Here is a 7,249-nt window from a genome sequence, read left to right as displayed (position 1 = left end):
TGCTAGGGACAAATTCTCTTAGTTTTCCTTTAATTGAGAATATCTTGATTTCTCCTTCATTCCTAAAGGATACTTGAAATGGATATAGGATTCTGGATTGACAGTTCTTTCAGCACTTGAAAAATGTTGTGCCACTTCCTTCTGGCTTCTGTTGAAATAGCTGCTGTCATTCCATTGTTTTTCCTTTATACATGAGCTTTGTCGTTAGTCCTTTGGCCATGATGTGTCTTGGAGTAGCTTTGCTTAAGTTTACTCTCTTTGGGGTTTGCTCAGCTTCTTAAGTCTATAGCTTCATGTCTTTTGCCAAATCTGTGAAGTTTTCATCCATTATTTCTTTGAGTATTTTTTCAGTCCAACTCTCTTTTCCCCTTCTTCCGGAACTCAGATGACAGGAATGTTAGGTTTTTTGTTATAGGCCACAGGTCCCTAAGATGCTGGGTGTGCCTTTTTCAGTCTATTTTCTCTCTGTTGGTCAGACTGGGTAACACCTATTGTTCTGTCACCCACGTCATTAATTCTGTCCTCTGTCCCCTCCATTCTGCCATGGAGCCTACCCCTTGTTTTTTGTTTTTTGTTTTGAGACAGAGTCTCGCACTGTCACCCAGGCTGGAGTGCAGTGGCAAGATCTCGGCTCACTGCAACTTCCACCTTCCAGGTTCAAGTGATCTCCTGCCTTAGCCTCCCAAGTAGATGGGATTACAGGCATCTGCCATCACGCCCAGCTAATTTTTTGAATTTTTAATAGAGATGGGATTTCACTGTGTTGGCCAGGCTTGTCTCAAATGCCTGAACTCGTGATCCACCCACCTCAGTCTCCCAAAGTGCTGGGATTACAGGCATGAGCCACTGCACCCGGCCCCACTGAGTTTTTTATTTCAATTATTGTATGTCTCAGTTCTAACATTTTAATTTGACTTTTCTTTATATCTTCTTTATTTTCTGAACTGTGTTGTTTTCATTTGTTTTATATATGTTCATAATTGTTCACTGAAGCACTTTTAACTATGGATGCTTTAAAATCTTCATCAGATCATTCTGATATCTGTTTTCTCAGTGTTGACATCTTTATTCCTTTATTCGTGATCTTCCTGGTTCTTGGTATGAAGAGTGATTTTTTTTTTTCACTGAAAACTGAACATTTTTATCATATGTTATAAGACTGGATCTTATGTAAACCTTCTGCTTTAGCTGGTGTTCTAGGACACCCCTCTGGCAGGGGAAAGGAGGTGTACCTCCCTATCACTGACAGTGTCCGGGCTCCCTGCTCTGCCTCCAGTGACACTCAAGGAAAGGACTCATCATTACTGCTAGGCAGGGGCAGGAGTTTGGGCTCCCATGTGGTCTCTCCTGACACTGTGGTGGACATGATCTTGTTATCACTGGGCGGTGCTGAAAGTCCTGACTCTCCAGTAGACCTCTTCCAACACCATCAAGCAGGAAGGGGAGGGGAGCCTCCCTATTGACAGTTAGGGGTCCAGGCTTCTTGTATGTTCTCCACTAACCCAGTGGCAAAAGGGGGGCTCGTTACCACCCAGGACAATCCCAGCTCCTTCTTGGCCTCCTCTGATGCTACCACAGCAGGAACAAGGTGGGGTGCCTTGGTGAGCCCTGGTGAGGGTGGAAGGCTAGGCTCCCCGCTCTGCTGCCATGGATGCAGGTGGGGCCACAGCCTTCCTGTGGTGTTTGGTTGGAGCAGAGCGGTTATTATCTGGAAGCTGTCTGTCTTGCTTGTCCTTTTCTTCATCCTTTGGGTAGAGAGAGCAAGTTTTTGTTGGGGCCTTTCTACATCCTTTGGTGTTTCTGAGCTCCTGCTTCCTTAGCTCCAAGTCTACATATATGAGGCAAAAGGAAAAACTGGGAAACTCATTACCACGTTGTTGCTCAGGTCTCAAGGTCCCTGGACAGTCCGCTTTCTTTTCTCCACTTTTCAGAATCTTCTTGTTGTTGTTTTTATAATGTCCAGGGTTTTTGTTGTAATTTGCAATAAAAATTAGGGGGAAGTGCCTCTACTCCATCTGCCTAGAAGCAGAAGTCCTGTTTGGTTTTTAAAGATCCAAAAAGTTCAGATATAATGTTCATGGTTTCTGCTATTAATTCCGTGGTTGAAATGATTGATTGATAGATAGATAGATAGATAGATAGATAGATAGATAGATAGATAGATGATAGATAGATAGAGTTCCTAATATAATGAATTCTCTCTTGAGGTAGAAAAGTGACTTAGCTCTTCTTATTGAGGATGCTATGCAAAAATACATCTGTGTCCTCTGATGAAAATACTCTCAGGGGAAGCCTTTAAGCTGGGCATGGTGGCTCACACCTGTAATTCCAGCATTTTGGGAGGCTGAGGTGGAAGGGTCGCTTGAGCCTAGAAGTTTGAGACCAGCCTGGGCAATACAGTGAGACCCAGTCTCTACAAAAAATAAAAATGAGAAACAAAAGGTCTTTTTTCTTTTTCTGTTCTTCAGAAAGTATTTAACTCCAGAGCCTAGACCAAAGAAGTTACATGGCAAACACGCAATAAATATCCAATGAATGAATCAACAAATAAACAAACACACAACTGAATAAAATGGTAGATACATGTAGTGCTGGTGTACACAGCACTAATGTGACCAGAAATTTAAAAGCACTAATATCTCGTTGCTCTATGTTTAGGGAAATGCTTGTTAGAATATGCTATGAGTCTAGCTAAAGGAAACAGCCTCTTTATATACAATGTGAATGAAGTTTTAATTAGAGTAACTCTTTGGGACAGCAATTTAGCAATATTGACCAAGGTTTAAAATTGCTCAAACCTCAGTAACTCAATTTCCTCAAGAACTAATGGTAAAAATAGAAAAGGTTTTATGCATGAGCATGCCTTTGGTAAAACAAACAAACATACAATTGTATAAATACCACGATTACAACTATGTAAGAAACAAACAAAATAGAAACAGGAAAAAAACATCAAAAGGAGATAGACCATAATACAGTGGCTATACTGGACAATTAGATTGTATTTTCATCCCTCCTCTATTCTGTATTTTCAAGTGATCTTTAATGAAAGTGTGTTATTTTTATAATAAAACACCAGCATTTTATTCCTCTAGCACCAAGAGTGACAGAGTGAATTACAGTTGTATAGTCAAGCATAGTGGGAAAAGATGTCACATTTATATATTTTAGAGAGCATTACTGTAAAAATCAATTACATCTGACATACAGACTCTCCTCCCTTGAGTTCCCCTGCTAAATGTTCATCCTCACACAATATCCTGTAGACTTTCCCAGTCCTGTCTCCATCTGCAAGTCAGCACCCTGGTGCCATCGAATCCTGGGCACAGACCAGAACATGGTTGACCTTCCTGTTTGCCTCCCATCTCATCTCTCATGCGCCTTCTTGACATACTTCCATTCTCTCTTCCTGTCTATAGGACTTGGATAGATGACTTAATTTTTGTAGGCAGACCTTCCCACTTGCTCAGGAAGTATCCTACTGAAGGGATCTGTCAGTCTCCTGGCTGCAAAGCAGGCACTCCTCCCTGCTAAGGAATGCCTGGGGTGAGGGGAAGCAACCCAGTGCAGATGCTTTGGGTTAAGGTGTTGAGAGGTGTAGATCTGTTCAAATGGCCCTTGCATAGTTGAACAATTTTTGTTTTCCTAAAATGGTTTTAGAGGGGATTGTGTCTGAAAACTACTGTTTGTTCCTGGAAAGTAAGTTTGAGTGATTCCCGGCAGTCAGGGGACAAAACTGGATGATGACGTGCTGACAGAAAGAATAGGCAACACAGCTTCCCCTCTTGTTGATGGTGGGGGCACAGGCGAGAATACAGTGCCCACGGCCCTCTGAACTGCTTTGCTGAAGGCCTGAGCCTTCCAATACAGTATAATAATGGTCTCAGCCGAGCCATGAGGCTAGAATACCAGATAGCAGGCAGGAAGGATATTTCTCTGAAAGAAGCAAATAGTCCATTGCCAATCCTTCTATGGCATCCAGTGCAGCAGCTCCCCACCTGCCTCTTCCAGTAATTGTACCTGGATTTCCTTCTCTGAAATGCCTCCTCCCCACTGTCAATCATTTTATCACCAGTGGGGCTACAGCCCCTCACCCAGGATTCAGCACATAAGCAAGGGCTGAGCCAACTGGCCCATGTAGCATGGCCCTGGCCTCAGTGATTTGTCCAGGGATGGACTGAGAATAATAATGCTGGCTGTTGCTGAAAAAGTGCTTCCTCTATCCTGGCTTCGTTGTTAGGATTTTACATATGTTAACTCAATTAACCCTCACAGTGGCCAGATGAGGTGATACCATCATTATTATCCCTATTGTCATATAAGGAAACTGAGGCACAAAGGCACTAAGTAGCATGCCCAAGCGACACAGCTAATAAGTGGCAAAACTAGGACTGATACTAAGGCAGTCTGACGCCAGAGTTCATTCTCTTAGCACTATGCCAGGAGGCTTCTAGGTCAGCCGTGGCACAGGTATGTGGCATAGGTGTGCCGTGATGGGTTTTTTTCTGAAGCTGAAGGGCACGCTCTGGAGCGGGCGCCGCCATCTTGCCCCTACACGGAGCCCGAGAATGCAGATCTGAAGGGAGGAGAGCAGAGCCTGGTGGCACGGTGAGCTCTAGACTTGGTCTGGTCTGAAGCCAGTTCATAACTTGGCCAAAAAATTCTCACGTTCCTACCTCCTGGGCCCGTTTGTTTCTCGTTCCAGGCTGAGTTGGTTTTGGTTACTCTCCTCCTCCTATCGCATTTTGTCTTCTCTTCCTAGTGACTCCTGTTGATTGGGTATTAAATGTCCGCGACAGATCCTCTTATTTTCTCATCCATTCTCTGTTATCACTTATCTATATGTCTTTTTGTTCTGCTTTTTGGGCGATTTCCCTAAGCTTATGTTTTAACCCTTTTAAGAGAAAGCATGGGAGAGGGGTATCATCATTTTTATTTCTAGATTCTCTTTTCCAGTTGTTCCTTTTTTTTATTGGCATGTGAATGTTGTTCATAGATGTGATGAAGTCCTACCTCTCTGACGATACTGATTATATATATATATATATTTTTGAGACAGAGTCTGGCTCTGTCGCCCAAGTTGGAGTGCAGTGGCACGATCTCAGCTCACTGCAACCCCTGCCTCCCGGGTTCAGGTCATTCTCCTGCCTCAGCCTCCCGAGTAGCTGGGACTACAGGTGCCTGTCACCATGCCCGGCTAATTTTTTGTATTTTTTAGTAGAGACGGTGTTTCACCGTGTTAGCCAGGATGGTCTCGATCTCCTGGCCTCGTGATCCGCCCGCCTTGGCCTCCCAAAGTGCTGCGATTACAGGCGTGAGCCACCGCGCCCAGCCTTATCATTTTTAAAAGTTATCTTCTAGTCCCTGCATTATCTCCTTGATGTTTCCTTTCAGTTTGCTTTGATTTCTGTTTCACGTTAAAGCTTTCCTTCAGGCTGGCTCTGTGGCTCCTGCTTGTAATCCCAGCACTTTGGGAGGCTGAGGCGAGCAGATCATGAAGTCAGGAGTTTGAGACCAGCCTGGCCAACACAGTGAAAAACTGTCTCTACTAAAAATACAAAAAGTAGCCGAGCATGGTGGCGGGTGCCTGTAATCCCAGCTACTCGGGAGACTGAGGCAAGAGAATCGCTCGAATCCAGGAGACAGAGGTTGCAGTGTACCGAGATTGCACCATTGCACTCCAGCCTGGGCGACAGAACTAGACTCCGTCTCAAAAAAAAAAAAAAAAAAAAAGCTTTCCTTCAGCTGTCTTATGATCCTAAATAATCCGTTGAGATTTAAGTCTGAGACACTAGAAAACTGATCTGATGCTGTCGAGGCATGGAAGGACTCAGTTTAGTGGCTTCTCTGCTGGGAGAGCAGGAGGCCAGCCAGATTTTTCATAGGAACTCCTAAATGTCAGGACTTGAAGGTCCTTTCCCTGGGGGCAGTTTCAGTTTCTCCAGAAAAAGAACCTTTAACCTCATTTCCAGGGCATGTGAGCCTGGCTGCTGTGATCACATGCAGTTCATTGCTGTTCTGTTTTCAGCGTGGTCTCTCATTCCCACTCTCTTCTGCTTGGTATTTCCAAGCTGAGAGTTTCTCTGACTCAATTTCTTCAGTGAATCTCCATCCGGTATTCTGAAGAGACAGAGAAGTCACCTGTCAGACCAGGTGAACCACAAACTCCTTTGGTCTGGCTCCTATGTCAATACTTTTTTTTTTTTTTTTGAGACAGTGTCTTGCTCTGTCACCCAGGCTGGAGTGTAGTGGCACAATCTCGGCTCACTGCAAGCTTCGCCTCCCTGGTTCACACCATTCTCCTGCCTCAGCCTCCTGAGTAGCTGGGACTACAGGCGCCCGCCACCACACCCAGCTAATTTTTTTGTATTTTTAGTAGAGATGGGGTTTCACCAAGTTAGCCAGGATGGTCTCGATCTCCTGACCTCGTGATTGGCCTGCCTTGGCCTCCCAAAATGCTGGGATTACAGGCGTGAGCCACCGCACCTGGCCTATGTCAATACTTTTGTGTTGTTCATTGTACTTGCCATGACGCTTAGTTCCTCCTTGAGAGAAGTCACTCATTAATTCATCCATTCATTCACTTGGCATTTATATGGAGGAATATAAGAAGCTGAGAAGACCCTTTGATCCTTGCCCCTAAAGAGTCATCAATTTCTGCAAAGCCCCTCCAGCCCCTAGTTTTCAATGAGGAAGGAGCCCAGGCTCTTCAGCCAGGCTGGGGAACAGATGACTGTTTATTTAGCACCTACTCTGTACCAGGCACAGCACTAGGTGCTTTATCTACTTTCTCTCAATCTGCTAATCCTGTTAACCTTCTGCAGGGAACTTTTATTATAGTTATATTTCAGATGATAAACTGAAGTCTAGAAACTTCAATGCTAAGAAACAGGCCTAGGATTTCAACTCAGGCCTGCCTGAGTCCAAAGCTTGTGCTCTTTCCTCATAGAAGGCTGCCTCTGCTGGATATACTTACCTCCATTTTAGAGAAAAGGAAACTGGGGTGCAGAGATGTTCCCTATACATCCTGAAGAATTCTTGAGGGAGGCTGCAAGAAGCCAAGGCCTCATGTGTGGGAGACAAAGGGCAAATGCAGGGAAGGACCCGTCATGCTGTGTCCCTGATGTCCCAGGAACCTCTCCCATCAGGAGAATTTTTTTATAAGGAAAGGCAGGAAAGCAGGACCACAAGGGCCAGCATGGAATGGTTACTAACAGCAGCCAGCTGTGGAGAAAGAAGGTTCCACCCT

The sequence above is a fragment of the Macaca mulatta genome, chromosome 13 (assembly GCF_049350105.2).
Source record: "Macaca mulatta isolate MMU2019108-1 chromosome 13, T2T-MMU8v2.0, whole genome shotgun sequence".
In the NCBI taxonomy this organism is placed as follows: Eukaryota; Metazoa; Chordata; class Mammalia; order Primates; family Cercopithecidae; genus Macaca; species Macaca mulatta.
This window is presented reverse-complemented; position numbering follows the sequence as displayed.